This window comes from Eupeodes corollae, chromosome 3, assembly GCF_945859685.1.
Source record: "Eupeodes corollae chromosome 3, idEupCoro1.1, whole genome shotgun sequence".
Lineage (NCBI taxonomy): Eukaryota > Metazoa > Arthropoda > Insecta > Diptera > Syrphidae > Eupeodes > Eupeodes corollae.
The window spans coordinates 102,615,119-102,635,820 of NC_079149.1; the positions used below are offsets into that span (position 1 = coordinate 102,615,119).

The window sequence follows — 20,702 nt, forward strand, 5'->3', positions numbered from 1 at the left end:
CCTGTCATCCGATCATACTCCAGTGATTCTATCACTAAGGGAATCGGAAGTACTAGAAAAAAATAATACAAAGCTTGTAAATAAGAAAACAACTGGAGTGATTTTAGAGAAAGGCTTTTAAGTTTTATAAATTTAAGATCTTCCATGGATACAATCGAGCAAATTGACCATTAAGTGGAACAATTTATTGCTGATGTGCAACAGGCCGCTGAAGAAAGTACTCCAACATTTTTTTAATAGGAGACAAAATGAGATAAGAGAGTTGATGATAGAGAAAAGAAGAGTTCGAAGAAAATAGATTTCCAAATGATAAAACAACGTTTAACCGTATAAGCAACAATCTTAAAAAACAAATTTACAAATTCAAAAATTATTCACTCAGTACATTCCTAAGGAATTTAACTACTGATGATGCAACCGATTTTTCGCTATGGAAAGCAGCAAAGAGCCTGAAAAGACCGCAGTTACAAAACTGGCCCTTAAAATCCCAAGATGGGAAATGGATCGGTAACCCGAAAGAATAAGCTAACCTTTTCGCTCAACATCTTGCGAATGTTTTAAAGCCATACTCATCAAACGCGGCTGAATAGCTTACAGTTTGTTGATAAGATAAATGAAAGTGAAATACCAATTGTAAGACTTAAAGAAGTAAAAAGTATGTGTTTACATCAACTACCAAATAAAAAATCAGCAGGTTACGATCTAATTACTGCTCAGGTTATGAGAGAAATGCCATTGAAAGCCTTCATAAAACTCCAATATATAATAAATGCATGCCTTAAGCACCGGTATGTCTCGCACTATTTGAAAATTGCTGAAGTAATTGTCATACCAAAGCAAGGTTGAAAACTGCTTCTGAAGAGACTTAGCAAAATCATAGAAGAAAGAAGGTTAATCCCAAACATTCCACGATAGACCAAGTTTATAGAATATCGGATGTAATAGAAAAAGCATTAGAAGAAAAACAAGTATGTTCAGCTATTTTCTTAGATGTTGCTGAAGCTTTTGACAAGATTTGGCATGAGGGACTTGAGTACAAACTGCAAAGGGATCTTCCCAGGCAGTACTTTGAAATGTTAAAATCGTACATCTCAGACCGATTGTTTAGAGTAAGGTACGATCAAGAATACTCGGAATTGAAGAAAATAGAAGCCGGTGTACCACAAGGCAGTGTCCTAGGTCCTACCCTGTATTTACGATACACAAGGGATATTCCAGTTGGTAATCACACCATAATGGCTACTTTTACTTGAAAAAAACATAAGAAAGTATTAAAAGTTTTAACTTCCCCCAAAGTGATTTTACAAATTTAAGAAAGAAAAAATCTGTAGTCGATCCTTGATGAAAAGGTGGTTTTAGTGGTTAAGAGTCCCACACTACTTGTTGTCGCATACTGCCAAGTTTCTTTTGAAGACTTCCTCCTGTCAAAACAAAAATGGGTAGAAGACAACAAGCTCTTAAAGGAGTTTCAAGCAGGCTTAAGGACAGGTTATTTGACGGTTGACCAGATTTTTACCCTTAAAAGTATCGCGGAAACATTCGTGAATGAAGACAAGAACCTATATACGTTTTTCGTTGACTTTAAATCTGCATTTGATATGATCGATAGACAGCCGCTTATCTACAAGCTGTATAGTAAAGAATATCATGGAAGTTCGGGAGAGTTATTCAGAATCTATATGCAGATGCAATTGCTATGAAGAAGAGTTGTCGCGAGGGTTTAAAACACAATCAGGAGTCAGACAGGGCTGTACATTGAGTCCGAGTCTGTTCGCCTTGTTTATTGAAGATCTAAAAGACCTTTTACCAGGTGATATAGACTTCGCCGGATAAAAAATAACAGCATTGCTTTTTGCGGACGACACTGTTCTTTTGGCAGCAGTACCAGAATCATTGCAGTTAATATTATCAGCTTGGAGTTTGATGGTTAATCTTAAAATATCCAAAATTTTGATTTTTAAACGAGGCGAAAGAAAAATTGTTCTATAATGGAGAGGTCATTGAAGTTGACATGGAATTCAAATACCTTGGAGTTCACTTAACGAAAAATTTGAGCATTGAAATTCATCTAAGAGAGAAACTAGTTAAGGCCAAAGATGCACTTAGTGCTACTTGGAAAAGATGTTTTTATAACAAAATCATAACACATAGCAGCAAGTTCAAGATATTTGAAGTGGTATATGAGTCTGTCATGTTTTATGCGGCACAAACTTGAGGAACGAAACAATACGAAACAGTTGAGAAACTTCTCTGATACTTTATTAAGCGAATTTTTAAACTGACATCAAATACACCCAACTATTTTATTATGTTAGAATCAGGATTATCACCACGTTCATACGCACTCTAAAAATGCAAGCCAATAACATCTTGCAGAGTTGAAATTATGCAGCTGAATTTTTTACATCATAGAGATGACTAACCAGTTATATGCTCATTGTGCAATTTATAGGAAAGGGAAGATGTTTTACACTTTGTTAGAAGACGTTTTACACTTTGTTAGAAGAAGTCCAGTTCTTAAAGAAATAAGAAGGAATACTTTTGGTAGCGAAACACTGACGCAAAATCAAGTAATACTCTTGCTTAACAATATGGAAATGGAATTATAAATGAAAGTTTTTCAATATATTATTAAGCTATGTTATTTTTCATGATTTTTCAATTAGCCAGACTTCAGTAAAGCCATGCTCTTTGTTTTTTGTTTTGTAAACTTTATAAAACAAATCAACGTTATCAAAATTAAGCCAATCTTATCTAACAAAATAATCTATAGGGAGTTCCATTAAAAAACTGGGTTGCGATCCACTGACTTCTTATTCTTGTCCCTCTATCGATATTTTTTATTTCTAAAACTTGAATACAATATTAATAACATAATTTAGTATGAGATAAACAAATGTTAGGTCAATATATTTCTTCGTTCTCCTAATACTTGAGTCGAAAACTATTTCTTATCAGTTTTTTTGTTGTGTCTAAAAATGTTCGTGTTTCCTAAATAAAGTTGTCAATCGATTTTTTTTTTAAATTAAACTTTAAGTTAGTAAAAATAATTTGGAAATGATAAAATAAGTCCAAGTTTAATATCTGTGTTTGGTCCCGAGATTTTTTAGTCGAGAACCAATTTGTATCAATATTTCTTTTCATATGAATTTAGTGTCAAGCCAATGGAAAAAGTGGACATTTCTTGAATTTTTAGACAATTTTTTCTCCAGGTCATAAACGTAACTTATTGAAAGGAGTGTTTCAATTAAATTTAAATTTAGATGTACTTAAAAATCATGTGTTCTAAATATTATTCAACTGATTTTCATTATTTTTTGTATATAAATGTATGCGACCTTGACTACATCAGTGTCACACTCGTAACAGAAAATTAAATTCAAAAATACAAAAAATCATCATATCTTTAAAAGCTACCATAACAAATTTACAATTAGGAACAAAAATTGTAAATTCCCAACACGTATCGACCCAGACAATCGAGTGAATTACAAATGAAACCTATAATAATAATTAATATTGATCATATTAATCGACACGATCAATGTTGAAATACAAATTATCATCATTGCGTTTTTTTTGTATGCTAAATTGTTATATCAACAACAACTACAGTGAATAAAATAAAATAAGATTGACATTTGGTATGTTAGTATATGTAAGCCATATAGTAAATACCTGGTTCATATAACAACATAAGCACAAAAGACGGTAACAAAGCTTTAATTTGTAAATTAACGCACTTATTTTCTTAACCATTCAAAGCTAATGTAGTTAGTTATGAAAATTTTCTTTTTTTAAATATCAAACACCGCACACTCATACATACAGTGACGGACAAGGCAAAGGGGACACTTTTTAACATTTAAATTTAATGCTTTTTTTATTCCTTGTTTTTTTTTACGAAGCCATCTATGCTAATATTATAAATGAGACAGTCAGTTTGTTTTCTTGCTTGTTTGTTTGCTTGTTTGCTTGTTTGCCTGTCCTGCACGTCACAACAAAGCCGTATTATAACATGATTTTTTGTGTGGAGTTAGTTACAAGGCTAGAGAGTGTTTTAAGCTACTTTTTACAGCGGTAAAATATCTTTTTCACAACTCATTCAAGCTTATTCCGAATTTTAAAAAAAAATGGTTATTGACACTCGAATATTTTGCACAAATTAAAGGTATTGCAGTTAAATTTAACACCTTATTGTGAGGGGCGTAACATTTTACTAAGCAGAGCTTTTCTTAATATTTAGCAGTTTTAAACCATTCGTTTTGTTGACTAGTAAACTAGTCTGAACAAGTCCATATTGTGAAATTAAACAAAAATCAAACACTAATTGACCTATTAATATGAAATGTCAGATTACTCCGAGATGTCAAAATCAAAAATACAAACGGATTTTGTTTATTGTGTACGGTATTGTTTTTAAGAAAATAATGTTCTTTCCAAGAAATAGCCAAAAGGTTTTTTGGGTGGGGGCTGGGAAAAATTTAAGCAGAAAAATTCAAGATTCTTAAAAAAAATTGAATTGTGTTTTTGTAATTATTAAATTTGTTACTATTAAAAAAAGGAAATTTGAGATTTAATATTTTGAAACGTGCGTCATTGTGGTTGGCTGGGAATTCAAAGGGATTTTAAATATCGCAATTTTCTGCACAAATCCGAGTCTTCATATATTTTGAAGTCATTGTTTTCCAAAAATATTTTATTAATTCAAAACAAAACAATTGAGGCTCACGAATTATAAAAACCACAGAAATCAAATTTTTCTATGCTAATGACAGATGTCATAGGAATTTAAGCTGCAGTTTCGTTGTTTTAAATTTAGCAAAATTGTAAATTAGTTAAAACACCTTTTAAGCTGGGTAAATGGCTAAAAATTACTTCAACATTTTACTGAATCGTTTGTCTTAAAACTAATTTAATTTTAAACTAAATATTGATGTTCACATTAGGTTAGTTACATTAGTCTTTTAATAAAATAAAAACCTTCCCAATTTTCGAACAAGTATGTTGACAACAAGTAGTACCCGTGGCATGATGGTTAGTACGTTGGGCTGTCATGTCAAAGGTCTTGGGTTCGATCCCTACATATGCCATCTTGTTATGAAAAAGTGCTTTCTCGAATTAGGCGTTCGGATTCGGCATATAAATTGTAGGTCCCCTCCATTCCTGACAAAATTACTCGCACACAGGAATTGTTGAGAGTTGTAAGTCACTAGGCCCTGGTTGTCAACGGACTGTTGCGCCACCCAATTTATTTTGTATTTTTTATGTTGACAACAAAGAAAAATTTTGATTTTAAACTTTTGTTTGTATCATAAAAAAGGTTGTTTTTTTTTGTAAATTTTGTATAATAATAACCTAAAACAAAATAATGTTAAAAATATTTTAAATATCTTGTGTTTTTTTTTCACTTATGTGGGTTTCATTTTAATAAACAGATTAAAAATATAACTATCATAAGCGTTTCATCCCCGGTGCAATGGTTGGGCTCATCAGAAGATGACAATTCCACCTTGTCTTGACCCATATTTTCCCGAATAAATCGGGATTCCATATAATCCGAGCTATATAGAACAACTGCGGATTATATAGTTGCTACAAGTCTTCAAAGAAGATAAATTGTGGGACTTTTGATGAGCCCAACCATTACCCCAGGGCGAAACGCATATATATACACTTATGTTAGTTATATTTAAAATTATATTAAACAGTGTTCAGGAAAAACATTTCGACTATTAACAGTCAAATATTTCTTTTTCAAAATGTCGGTTTCAACCTGGAAATTCGTTTTTCACAGTTGGTATTTTTGACAGCTGTCACTTGATTTAAGTTCTGTTTTATTTTCCATTTCAAAATAAATAGACTTAAAACATTAAAAAACGTTTAAAAATTGTGAAAATTTATTACTAATTGATAAGTGTTCGGTTTTTCGCGACGCATCAATTTATTAAAGCAAACTTTTAGTGAGGGCATTATTTCACCTCGAGGGCATGTGTCGTGGCCTCCAACAACTTGCGATTTAACACCGCTGTAAACTATTTTTGTGTTGTTATGTGTCGTTTGTTTGCGCAGGGATAAGCTCGAGACAATTGACGGCTTGGAAGAGACTATTTGAAGCGTTATTCCTGACATATGCCCCCAATTAGGTATGACTAACGATATGGCAAACGGTGGTCGAAAATTGGAACTCTCGACGAAAGAGAATATTCTAAAAAACACACTTAGGACCCCCGCAGACTTTTTATCGCCGGATAGTTTGGTCGGCTTCTTAATAAGTATGGAGAGGAATGCATATGCGCAAACTATAGCGATTCAGTATCAGCCGATACAAAAGTTTGATGGGCTACCCGATTCCATTCAAACTAATCTGTCTGCCGACTGTTTAATCAGTATAGGCGCATACATGACGATTGTCGTCGGCCTATAGCTCAGTTCGCTCTGTGATTTGGCGTCGTGTGCGTGTATTTTAAATTCCTCCAAACAAATTCATTGCTCATTTCTTAACTTTTTAACTAAACTTTTAACTTTTTTTAACTAAAACATAAACATTTCAAATACAGTTTGAGCTACAAAAGAGCGATATTATTTTTTAACGCTTTCTGACGAAAACAAAAATGTTAATTCTATAAATTTCGACACTTTCATTAATAGTCGGCCGGCTGTTGGATAGTCTGCGCCCTGTTCACCAACCAAACTGTTTAATTGGCTCGGTGTGCGCACTTTCAGCCTAACCTCACTAAACTATCGGCCGATAAAAAGTCTGCAGTCTAAGGTGGCCTTGAAATCGCCTCTCAGCTTCTTTTTTACTATAAATTTTCGAAAAAAAAATCTTAACACATAAAAAGTGATCCCATTGTTTTGTCCGTCACTGTACATTATGTTAAAATCGTTAACTCAAACAAGCTTTATACTGTGGCATGACAAAAATAAAAAAGAAAATCAACAATAAATTTTACCTTGCATCAATCGATTTGAAATGACTTTATGGCGGTAGAGTAGCGGTCGGTGGTTCGTTAGTCATCATAATTATAATATTAATAATAATTGTTAAACAAAAACACACTTAAAGTTAAGTAAAGAAAGAAAGTTATGTTTTTTTTTTGTTTGTTGTTGCAACTGGTAGTATATGCAAATATACAATGAACTTTATTCCAAGAAGAAGAAGAACAATATATTAATCACTTTTTGAGTTTACAAAATGAGTGGGCATGTTTATCGTTATTTTATATTTTCGTTAAGTTAATTTATGTCAGGTGACCAATTTAAACCTGAGACACATGGATAATAATATTTGTAGGTTCAACAGTTGAATATGTGAAATTTAAATATTCAACACGAAAATAAGTCGCACGTACTTGTTATTATGATTCAAGGCTATAAAATGGATTAGTATTCAAAACACGTAAAAGGTATTGGCTTTAATTTTAATATACAAACATTGAAACTGTGTTTTTTTTTTTTGAGTGACTTTGTAGTGTGTAACCACCTCAGGAAAAATTTAACGCGTGACAGACAGAAAAGAGAACAAATAAATCAATACAAAATAAAGGTGAACATAAATTTTATTCAAATTTTGAAATATTTACTATAAAAGTAAATTCAATTGAAGATGGATTTTGGAAAATTTTTATAACTTTTGACGAAATTTTACACTGAGAGATTAATGAGTTCCTTGATGTTTTTAAGAAAAATGTCAAACAAGGCAAACTCAAAGAATATAAAATTTCTCAAATTTTAATTAGGTAAAAGAAGATCGAAGTAATTGCTGTCCCATAAATTGAGCTGGAGCCTGATTATGGGATTCACGGCGAATCGTTTTGCTAGCGAGTTTCCCATTGTTCAGTTATTGCTTTCGCCTTCTTCGTTTTGAATTCGACCAATTAACGAATTCCAAGGCGAATTTGAAATGTCATAATGTTTGTGGGCGAATTGAAATCCGACAGCTTTTTTTGGCGGGTTCATAGGCGAAAAACGATTTCGTAGATTCTTTATTTATTGTAATCATATAAAAATGTGAGTTACCTTTATTTTAATTTTCTTATAATTAATCCACAATAAAATATTGAATATTGAATAAATCACCGCAAATTTCATAAATTTAATCAAAACAAAATAAAATTTCTGGAAAGCTGTCAAAACAAAAGTGATCACTGGAATATAGGGAGAAAAAGTCAAACCAAAAGTTAGAAATCGCTGGAATATAGAAAGAACTATTTTCGCATTGCCGCGAATTCGTTAATAAGGAAATACGACGCGAGTCGAATTTGAAAGGTCGAATTGAAAATGATCTGCCGCGAACCTAATTATCAGGCCCGTGATATTAATTTTAGTTTTAAATCAAAATATACTTCGAACTGAAGAGAACAAATAATTTCCGAGCGACTTAAGTTTAATCCTTTATTTTTCATTAAGTTTTGATCCATATCTGGAACTTTGTAAGAAGCTAAGAATCTAACCTCAGAACATTTTTTGAAATAAAAAAAAAATTAAGTGTTAAATAATAAATTGGACAACATTAAAAAAATCAAATTTTTAATTCCTTTTGAATACAGGGTGAGTTGGAAAATAAACTGAAAGTTTGTATCTGTTTTTCAAAATTTTATTTTAACTTGTTTTACTGGAAAACACTTAAAATACGGTAGAGATCAAAGATCAAACACTTTATTAGATCATAACCTGAGCTTCATGTAGTAGGGAAACTTCTGTATTTCTAATATTCGAGTTTTTCTTTTATAAAACTTTATTTTGGTTCACCACGTTAATAGGCTGTTACGTACGGCCGGCGTCGCACAGTGGCTCGTTTATGCAAAACTGCTTGCAATATTAATTTTTCGGAGTGAGTCTATAATGCAAAAGTTTTTAGTTCAGTGGATTCACAAATATTTTAAGCTTCAGTAATCGAAGAAATTATTCAACATGGGTTATTGGTGTGCCTTATAGAGCAGGCCAAAGTTGAAGATTTTTGATGATGATAATTCTTTTTCTTAACTTTGAAAAAAAAAATTAATTGTTTAATTTAATGTTTTTGGAAATAGTACTTTTGGCACACTTTTTCGAGTTCAAATTGTATAGAAAAAAAAAAAGGTTCAACGAATCGTGCTAAGATCTCAACTGATTTCGAATCCTTACATATTTCTTAACATAATTCCAAACGATCAACTGCGTCATTTTGCATCGACCTGAACTAGGGAGATTTGAACTGATGAAGTCAGTCACCTAGTGGTGAATGAAATCCTAACTAGTCTGTATGCGGAGGGTTTCAGAGTGATAACCTATGCGGACGACGTTGCTATAGCAGTTTAAGGAAAGCATCTTAATATCCTAAAAGAACTCTTACAAAATGCCTTGGACAGACTAATACTTTGGGCTGATCGGTGTGGACTGGGTGTTAACCCAAACAAAACCGATCTGGTCTTATTTTTGAGGAGATACAAAATTCCATTTGTCAACCCTCCTTACATTAAAGGAATCCAATTAAAATTCTCAGACGAGGCTAAATACCTAGGTATTGTCTCAGACAAAAAACTAAATTGGAAACGCAACGTACAGGAAAGAGTCAAAAAAGCTACTGTAGCTCTCTTTTCTTGCAAAAAAGCTATTGGTAATAAATGGGGTTTACAACCCAGAACCACGCATTGGCTATACATATCGGTAATCAGACCGATTTTAACGTACGGTGTGGCAGTATGATGGACTGCTTTAGAGAAAGGTATAAACAGGGATAAGTTAAATAAAGTCCAACGCTCAGCCTGCCTATGTATAAGCGGATCGCTTCGCACGACCCCGTCTGAGGCACTGGACACCTTGCTCTACCTTACACCTCTTGATATATTTAGCAAACAAATAGCTGCAAGCTCTGCTATTCGCCTCAATGCTTCGTCGCAGTGGACTAACAACAACATTGGCCACTCCGTAATTCTAAGGTACTTAGAATTAATTCCAAAGCCCTTACACCATCCCCCAACTACAATTCGACAGAAACTTCCAGATTTCTATACCTACCAAATCTTTTTGGGAGGATAGGACATTCTTGGAGGATGAGTCATTCAATTTTAACACAGATGGGTCAAAAACCGAAGAAGGGGTTGGTGGAGGTGTGTATTCTAAACGACTGAAATTAAGTCTCTCATTCCGCCTTCCCAATCATTGTAGCGTGTTCCAGGCGGAACTTTTGGCGTTTAAGGAAGTCTTGTCTTGGCTCAAAGAAAACGTGATATCAACATCTGATATCCGTATTTTCTCCGAAAGCCAGGCCGCTATCAAATCTCTGGACTCAGTCTCTACAAACTCAATAACAGTCCATAACTGTCGATCATCTCTAATGGAGATGGCGCAACAGTTAAATATTCACCTTTGCTAGGTGCCGGGCCTTGGAGACATTCCAGGTAACTGTAACAGGCAGATGAACTCGCCAGGAACGGTACAGTACAGCCCATCCTATCACGTTTGGCAAGTACTGGCATACCAATCGCTACTTGTAAACTGCTGCTAATGCAAGACGTTGTAAGGAGGGCAGGCACCAGGTGGAACAACATCTGGCCAACACTGGATTTAAAACGTTCAAGGTGCTTGCTCTCTCTGAGCAGATCGCATATAAGCTCGATAATAGGTGTCATAACCGGACACTGTCTAATAGGAAAGCACGCCACGAGACTAGGCGTATTCTCAAATGACTTTTGCAGAAGCTGTATGGACGAGGAAGAGGAAGAAACGGTTCTTCATCTTCTCTGCACATGCCCTGAGCTCGAAAACGCAAGAATTACCTAGGAGAATTCTTCTTTAACGATCTAAACAATCTAAATAATATCGGTATAATCAGCCTCTCACGTTTCGTAAGGGACTCAAGCTGGTTCCATTGAGCTTAGGAGGAAGCCTCAAGATTCATGTGGTATCACAATGGGCCATTAAACTAGCCTAAGTGTGTCCGTTTCCATCTTGGACAGCCACTATGACCTATCCTTATCTAAGTCAGTCATTTTGTCCCCCTCTTTTCTTATGGACAATTCTTTTTTATGGATTTCTTTATTTTGTGTGTGGTGGATTTAAAAAGATGATTTTATTTAAAAAATTTAAAAAGGTTAAAAAGGACCTTTTAATTTCGGCAACAACAATTAAAAGTGAACTAAGCTTGTCTGTATCCAGTCGGACTGTCCAACGAAGAGTTGTGGACGCTCTGGTTTCTACTCGTACAAAACTTTAAGGAATAACGTTTGAAGTGGCCAGCTCAGTCCCCTGATCTACAATGTCCCACAGATTTCAATTACTTAGAGAATCTATGGGACATTGTAGATCATCGGATTAACCGGAGTAGCTGCAAGAATAAAGATTCGCTCTTTGCTCAAACATAAATTGCTTGGAAAAGTATCCCCCCGGAAATAATAACCAACTTGTCAAGTCAATTTGTCAATGGCTCGTAGATGTCAAGCAGTTATTAAAAGTAATGGTTACGCAACAAAATATTGAAAAACAAGCGCTTTCAAGACCAGAATTTAATTATGTACTTTAGTTTTGTCGCTTTTATTTTCAATGAATTGTTAAATCTTTCTTTAGTGTGTAAGTAATGTACAACATGTAAGGTAATAAAATTCATTCAAATTTATTCAAGTTTTGAAACTTATTTAAAGAAATTGTAACCCCATGATATTAAGTGCTATTTTTTTTGTCCGACACTGTATGTACTCAACATAGCATGTTCCAAATTTCAATTAAATTATCAAAAAGTTAAAGATTAAAACGTTCAAAAATTGACAAAAAAAGTGTTTAAAAATGTATTTAAAAAGAATAGAATGCTGCGAATCTTGTGGTCGTTAGAAAGATATTGTTTTTTAAACTTAATTGCAACATCTAAATTCTATAATGCTATTTAAATTTCATCGAAAATGTATCGTTGTGTGTTTTACTAAGCTTTACTATCGAAATACAAAAATTAATGACCCTGTTTATTCTAAAATCTTTTATTTTATTATTTGATGAATTGTATTCAACTCCAACCGATTTCGACAATATTAAAATTAAGAAAGGAGGCGTGGCAGTAGGTGGGATTCTGAAAATTAAAAAGTTTTGGGGATTAAAAGTTGTATAGCACAATTAAACCAGTTCAACAGAAGTATTTTCCAAGAATTTTACTTTATTCAATAAAAAATGTGCTGCTGTTTTTTTGCGCACCACTGTTCAAAGTGCATTTTTTGATTACTGGCTTTTTTTTGTAAATGACTTTTTAGCTCAAAATGTTCGCTGTAAACTTATAAACCTTATACCTAGATGTGCATAAGTGTGATCAAAAAACACAAAGACTCGTATTCGAAAAACAATCATATAAAAGTGTTAAAAGTCACAAAAACAACCAACAGTCACAAATACAATGACTCCATTAAAAAACATCAATCATAATCATAAAACCACTTTCACAAATTAGGTGTGGTATCATTTTCAGGTAGCAATTTAATCCATTTAATTTGCTAATCGAGACCAATAAAATTATTATATGTTAATCCATATAAAAGACTTTTCTCTTTTATTTACCCAGAAGACTAAATCACATCGACATCACCTCAAAAGAGTCATAATTTAATATGGAAAACTAATAAAACAAAGTAAACATTTTACACGCACAACGGCACAAGTCAACTCAGCCTGACAAAAATCGTGATTCATTTTATTTTTCTATGTATGTATTTGTGTTGTGTATGGGAATGTCAACAAACTCACCACACCACACAAAGTTTTGACATTGATTCAAATTTCAACTCCACCCCCAATAGAAATATTTTCATAGAAAATAACTAAAGCAACAATAATAATAAAAATTGATTTTATATATTGTGACCTCTAAAAATGTACATTACATTACACAGTACCTAAAGCTTGTAGTTTTATAATAATAAACAAAATACAGTCATAACTATCTATCTGTATAGTTCGATAGGGTACTTAAGTTTTGTTTTTTTTTCTCGATTAAATCTAAAAATATAATAATATCAACCAAAGCATCACATTCAAATGATAATTTATGACACAGTTTGTTTATGTCTATACTTTTCGAGGTTGTCAATATTAAATCGATATTAAAAATGAATTATATATGAACGCAGCCATTTGGTTGCAGTCACAGTAGAAACTCTCAAAGTCGTTAGACTCACAAAAAAAAAAAAAAAAAAGGTACTACTAGGTGGCGCGAACTTGTAACAAATGTGTTATTGTACAAAAATTAAAGCAAATTCTTAAAAATAGAACTTCTGTTAAATATTTCTGCGCAGTAATTTGGTTAAGTGATTAATAAAACACTAACCGAAAATTGGAAAAATTAGTTGCAAACATTTTTGACATTGCATTTAGGTACAGGTTCGGCCATTTTTTCTTAAATCATAGGTTACTTTTTACTTTGACAGCTGTTTCCCACTCGGAATATTAACAGAAAGTTTGTGAAACTATATTAGAAGCTTTAAGAACAAAAAACGTAAGATATTTAAGTCTTATTTCCCAAGTGAGTGATTTGTAGCTTAAAGTGTGGGTTTGGTTTTCAGCAGAACCTTTTTTCCTAGTTGAATTTTTTTGCCAGCTGTCACTTGAGTTATGCTCAGCTTTACTTGTCATTTTATAATGACATTCGTGTGGCCTAGCCTGAAAAATGGTGCGATTTATCACCGCTGAACTATTTTCTATATGGGATTGTGTGCAATTGCTTGTCTACGCTAATAAATCAGAGACGTTTGAAGCCTAAAAAGAGAGTATTCGGCGCGTTATTGCTGACATACAGCTGTAATTGCTGCAAAAAATGGTTAAAAATTGGGATTCCCAACTGAAATATATTCAAGAAAGTCGATATAATTTTGACCACATAAGGGCACACCTTCATCTTTTTAATAAAGCAAAATTCTTGGATATAAAATTAGATTATATACGTTTTATGATATCTTGAAAACCACACGTCAAAAAAAAACCTTTTAAAAGTTTTTAGTTAGGCAAGAATGTGGTTGCTTTTTGAGACTTAATTTAACTCGTTACGATCTCAGCATGTCACGTACTAGCCTAAGGGGAATTCTGCACAAAAATTTAAGACCTACGACCCTGCACTTTATTATTGCTTCGCAGTTTCGGATTTCAATTGAACAAGGAGTCAAAATCTGTTAAGACTTTTTATAAATTCCATAAAGTTTTCAAAATTTGTAAAAATTTCATTATCGTGAAAAATATGGATTCAATTCCAAGAACATTATTAATTGTCTCCTTAATTTTGTGGTTGATTTTTCTAAATTTTGTACAGAAACTTTGTTTTTAGTCATCAGTGGTATTTGTGTGTAAAATTGGTTTAGTCTTTAACAAATTTTGTAAAAATAAAATATATAACTAACAATTTAAAAATTGTGTTGCAAATATTTATGACATTTAACATCTTTTTTAATCTGATAATGTTTTGACACTGGCATCTCTTGATGTTGAAATAAAGTCAGAATCAAGTATCCTCTCAACAAAATGAGACGTCTAACGCTTGAAAAACGTTGGAAAATTTGTTAAAAAGTCAAGCAGAGTGTGTGACTCATTTTAAAAAATCAATTCGCCAGCAATCAAAACAGCTCCACATTTCGAACACTAATTTGAGAAAAATTGTTCGCAAATGATTTTAGATGAAAACTATCTTTTCTAGCGTTATTAGTTTTTTAACGGCTGTGTTAACAAACGTAAATCAATGCCTCAACAGAGAGTGATCGCATGTTTCTGACTGGAGAATAGAGCTCACTTGGCTAAAATGTTAGGCTGATATCGAAGTTTTGGTCAGCGGTAGGCGATAAAAAGCCATGTAAACCCTTATTTTACTGAAATTGGAGATGTTGACAGGAAAACCAACACATTTAGACAAATAAAGTGTGATTTTTTAGCTATTATCCCTTTGGCAATACTGATTTAAACAGCTGACGCACGTTTCGTGTTTTGTTTCACTGTCTAACATTTTCAATTTGGTCTATAATTTAATCATGAGTCGTCTTACAAACGAACAACGCTTGCAAATTACTGAATTTTATTATCAAAATGCGTGCTTGGTTAAGAAATTTCATCGCGCACTTCTTCCATTTTATGGTCAGTTCAGTTGACCGACTGAAGCGGCTCTTCGGGCTATTGTGACTAAATTTCAATTTGCATTGCTGGACAAACTGAAGAAAATATAGCAGCTGTATCGGCCAGTGTTAATGATGACCATCAATTATCGATTCGTCGCCGTTCGCAGCAATTGGGCCTTTGTTACTTAACAACGCGGAAAATTTTGCTGAAGGATTTAGGTGTGATGCCTTTCAAAATACAGCTGTTGCAAGAATTGAACGATCTACTGCAACGTATAATTTTTGGTGAATGGATTCTTGGAAAATTGGCCAAGGATCCACCTTTTTATCGAAAAATTGTATTAAGCGACGAAGCTTATCTTTGGCCCAATGGGTTTACGTAAATAAGCAGAATCCTCGATTTTGGAGTGAATATCAGCCAGAAGCATTGCAAGAGCTACCAATTAATCCAGAAAAAGACACAGTTTGGTGCAGTTTATAGGCTGGTTGCAATATTGTACCGTATTTCTTCAAAGATGATGCGAATTGTAACGTAACTTTGAATGATATCCAGCGCTACCCTGAGATGATACCTATTTTTGACCAAAATGCAAGAGTTTGACTTGCATGACATGTGGTTTCAACAATACAGTGCCACATGATACACAGCAGGCGCAACAATGGACTTATTGCGAGGCGAGTTCGGTAAACATTTTATTTCATGTTCGGGACCGGTCAATTGGCTGCCTAGATCGTGCAATTTAACGCCTTTAGACTATTTTTTGTGGGGCTATGTTAAAGCTAATGTCCGGACCGGTAAATTGGCCGCCTACATCATGCGATTTAAAGCCTTTAGACCATTTTTTGTGGGGCTATGATAAAGCTCATGTCTATACAGACAAGCCCGCTTCAATTGACATTGGCATTGGAAGATAACATTGAAGCATTTATTCGTGAGATACCTGCCGAAATATAGAAAAAGATTATGCCAAAATTGGATTAAGGGGATTGACCATTTGAGGCGCAGTCAAGGTCAACATTTGCATAAAATAATATTCGAAAATTAAATTATATGAACCGTACTATCGATTCAAATAAAAATTTCATGCATTTTTCTGAATGGTATGTGTTTTCTTTTTTTGAAAAAACTTTCCTATAGCTTTTAAAAAATCACTGGTGACTTTTTAGAGGTAAAGCACGTTAAGCTGACAACATTACTTTAAATAGCTGTCATTTTGACAGCTGTCAATTGTTCGATTTTTAGTTTGTTTTGAAATTTCAAGAATTGAAGCGATATGATGAACTTGGTAGTAGGAGATTCAGTAAATGGTCCGATGAAGTTTACTCTTGGTTCAATGGGTAAGTCATTAAAAAAAACGGTTTATGTGTAGGAGATGTGGTTTCAATAAAATAGCACAAAATGTCAAACAGATCGTACCAAAATTGATATTTTATAATGACTATAGTTTTACACTACGGACCCATGAATTGGGCTCCAATATCTGCGATTTAACGAAACCTGATTATTTTCTGTGGGGACATGTAAAGTCGTTTGGTTCACGCGGGGAACAGCAAATGCGAAGAGTAGTATCATGGTGGGAGTCTGATAATCTCGAACGATATTTGTTCTTCAAAAGATTCATTTAAAAAAAAAGACGATTCGAATATATGTCAAGCCAAACTTTATATTTTCCTGGAACATGCTTACCCCAAAAGGTAAATATCTTCTTGAAGGTCAATTTATTTCATTTGGATTGAAGCTTTTAAAAGATCGAATAACTTTGCAGCCACTTCGGTTCATTCTGGTACTGCAGTGACTACCTTAAGCAATTTAAGGAATTGAGATAGCTTCTCAATTTCTGCAAAATCTTAAAATCTTACAGCAAATTCACTTTTAAGATCGGATAAAAAGTTTGAAAGCACCGCAATGTCCTCCTCTCCAGAGATCTTTTTTATGTTCAAGAATTGTTGGGAAATTAATTAATTCTATTTTAGCAATATCTTTTTCGAAAACGTCTAGCTTACGCATGTTAATTTCCTATTTCCTTGGATGTTAAGCTCATTTAAATATTTCAGAACATCTTTTAAAAAAGCCAAAGTTAGTACAGGGTGCGCCAGAGAAACTTACTTATTTGAAAAATTCATGCGCGGTGAGTTGGGAGGGTAGAGGGGAAGTTTGTTTCTCCCTCCAGCCAGTTGCCATCATGCTCTGGTCTAGAGAGCAGCGGGCCTTCGCAGTTGAGAGCTTCTTTTCTAACGGTCGCTCACTTGTTGGTACGCAACGTGCCTTCCGCGCTCGCTTTGAAATTCCTCCTCACAGACTCGTTCCTGGCCGTAATTCGATTCTGTCATGGGGGGTTAACTCATTTTGGGAGTATGGAAGTGTCGCTAAACCAAAAAGTGGACTAACTTCAACGGACCATCAGAACTCCGGAAAATATCGAAAGAGTGAGGCAGTCAGTTGTGCGTTCTCCCCGGCGGTGTTCGGCTCGCAAACACGCAGCTGCTATGGGAATTTCTGACACCACTGTTAGAGGAATTCTCCATAAAGACCTTCAATTTCGTCCCTATAAATTGGCTGTTGTGCAAGAATTAACTGAACGCGATTTTGTTGCCCGTCAAAATGCATGTGAAATGCTGATTGACAACCTGTCTGAAGACGTGGTCGTTTTTTTCAGTGACGAGGTTCACTGCCACATTTCCGGCTGCGTCAACAAGCAAAACATGCGTTGTTGGAGTTGTTTAAATCCGCGTGATCTTCATCAGAAGCCACTTAATTGTGAGCGAGTTACTGTTTGATGTGCGATGTCGGTAATGGGAATAATTGGTCCTTATTTTGTTTGAAGAAAACGAACGTTACCGTGAATGAAGCTCGTTACAGGAACATGGTCGAGGAATTTTTTCTTCCAAGACTAGAAGAAATGAACGTTAGGAACGTGTGGGTTCAGCAAGATGGAGCCACAGCACACACAGCACGAGACTCAATGAATTTGTTGCGACAACATTTCCCCGACCGCCTCATCTCTCTCAGAGGCGATCTCCAATGGCCGGCACGCTCACCAGATTTGACTCCATGCGATTTCTTTTTATGGGGTTATTTGAAATCCCTGGTTTATGTCGATCGACCACGGACCATAGCACACCTCAAGAACAACATTCGCGACACCATTGCCAACATACCGATTGATATGCTGCGAAGAGTGGATACGAATTTCAAAAATCGACTTCATCAGTGTATGCGCAATGTGGGTCGCCATTTATCCGATGTCATTTTTAAGACTGCATTCAAAAAATTGGGATATTGTATTCTCAAATAAAAAAAAATTAAAACAATAACTGAAGTACTCTTTTTTTATTGACCTTTCAAATAAGTAAGTTTCTCTGGCGCACACCGTACAATTGCGCTCTTTTGTTATGAACTCCAAGCGCTTCCTTGCTTCCGTCGAATCCAAGGTTTTTAAGAAGGAGGTAAGAAGGAGCTCTTTAATCATCCAGAAACGTTCAATATCATGACCTTTACTTAGCCAACGAATATTGTCGTATTGCAAAAGGTCCGAATACGCCGTTTCACATTCAGAAAACTTTACCATAGGATTATCACAATCAGTCATAAAACAATCAAAAAAACAACGCTTACACTGTGAGAACTTCTTGTTAGAGAACTTTGACTGTTTTTGCTTTTATTTAAATTAAAATTTTCAACTTTTTTTAAGGAAATTAAGAGCTTCATTTTATTTTTAATTATTATTGACGTACATAAATTAATTATCACTTATAGCTATTTAAAAAAAACTTACCTTGGATTGGAATTTGAATGGGATTTAGAATTTGCGGATCGCCGCCTTGGTGGCTAAGTTGAACGACACCACAAGTAACTTTAGTGTTTTTTTTCTTCTTCTTCTTATTTTATATTGTTTTTAAGAAAATATAGTATAGTTTTGTTGTTGTTTTATTTCGCCTTTTCACGAATGAGAAGGGAAAATTATTGAAAACTGAAACGAGAAAAAAAAATTAATTATTTTATATAATTTAGATGACATCGTATTTTGTAGATAAATGAAAATTTTGTTTCTATGTGCATTTAATATTGTTTTTGTTTACTACTTTCATTTTGATTATTTTTGTTGTTGTTGTTTTTGTTTTTTTTTAGCGTGACTTAGAACAATTTGCCTTGAAGTCCATTAACTTAAACAAAATAATAATAATATATGCAAAAATCATGAGAGCTTGAATTTAATCAAAACGAATGCGATCGACGACGACCAAAAGGCATAACCAACCATAACTAATCTGTGCCAGATATTTCATCATCATCATCATAAAATACCTATCTATACTATAAAAACCACTTGAGATAGGGAATAAATATTTTATTTATTTTTGTTTTTGTTTATTGTTTTACGATGTGAATATTCTGGTTTATATAGACGAAAAATTTCATGGCAACTAAATATTATGTATATTAAGGTGTACTTAAATGTACTCACAAATAGATTGAGATTTCTTAACTTTTTATAGTTACAATAATTGTTTACATATATATAAGTTCTATATTGTATTTGTATGTCTTGAAGTTGTTTTGTTGTGTTTCTTTCGATTCTTTTAAGTTCAAAGTCATTGACGGCGCGGCGCAGGCGAGCGAGTTGACGACTCACTTTGGTTGTATTAAGGGAAAAATTGAATCGTTGTTGAGTGGAAGAAAAAGTTCATGCTCTATTAAATTAAAAGAAAAATATAAATACAAAGGTTTTTATTTATCTAAACATTTTGCTTGAAATTTTTTTCAAGATAAACAAATTTAAAGCTTTTGCTGTAATTGTTTTCTTTTTTTTTTTGAAACAAAAACGTAGTTTGTTATTTTGCTCAGCAAATTAATTAAAAAAAAGTGTTTTGAGTAAATTTTACACAAATATACACAAAGTCCAAAAAGTCTCTGTAGAGCAGCTTTCTTTTTTTTGATTCTAAGATAAAATATTTACTAAAACAATATTTTTAAAACAAGTATTTTGATAGTCGCCAGAAGTTGAAAAAATAACACAATAAACATTTTTCATTGACAAAAAAACTAAACAAATTAAAACAATTAACAGTAAGTAAAAGGAAAGCCATTTGCATTGATCTCTTTGAAAAGCAGTGTATCGAAATTAACTAATTAATTTACATCTATAAACAAAAAGTTACTATTTTTCAAAATTACAGATATAAGATTGTCTACAAAGTTCATAAGAGTACACTGCCAATCACTAGGATGAGGCCACATATTTTTCAACCGATTTTCGTTCTTTATACCTGCTGGAAATTTCGTAAGAATAAAAATTTGCTACATTTGAGTAGGTAGATATTTTCTTTAAAAAAAGTAATAAAATTAAGGGGTTAAATAGAAAAAACAGTTGGAATTTCCCTACATTAATTAAAGAGCTACTTAAAAACAGTATGAAAAAGTGCGTCACTTGGATGAGGCCACATGAAAAATCTTATTAAATATCAAAAAAATTAAAGAAATGTTTACAGTTTTTGGTTTTCAAACATTTAATTATTAAGTTTTTCTCAATTAATAATGAGTATGCCCCCCATTTTTCGATATGACCTCTATTAGACGGTTTGGAATGGAATCATAAAGTTTTTTTAAATAGTCAAGTGAAATCTCGTCCCAGGCATCACGGATAG

The 20,702-nt window shown here is 33.4% G+C and overlaps 1 protein-coding gene across 1 annotated transcript in view; it reads right to left on the minus strand.

Annotated features, from left to right (window-relative positions):
- The window catches only part of LOC129949808 (E3 ubiquitin-protein ligase Ufd4), a 144,178-nt gene that overhangs the window by 84,842 nt on the left and 38,634 nt on the right, over positions 1-20,702 (minus strand). Inside the window, exon 2 of the mRNA XM_056061457.1 lies at positions 18,833-19,027. The gene's annotated coding sequence lies outside the window, so the exon portion shown is untranslated. The remainder of the gene's footprint in view (positions 1-18,832; positions 19,028-20,702) is intronic.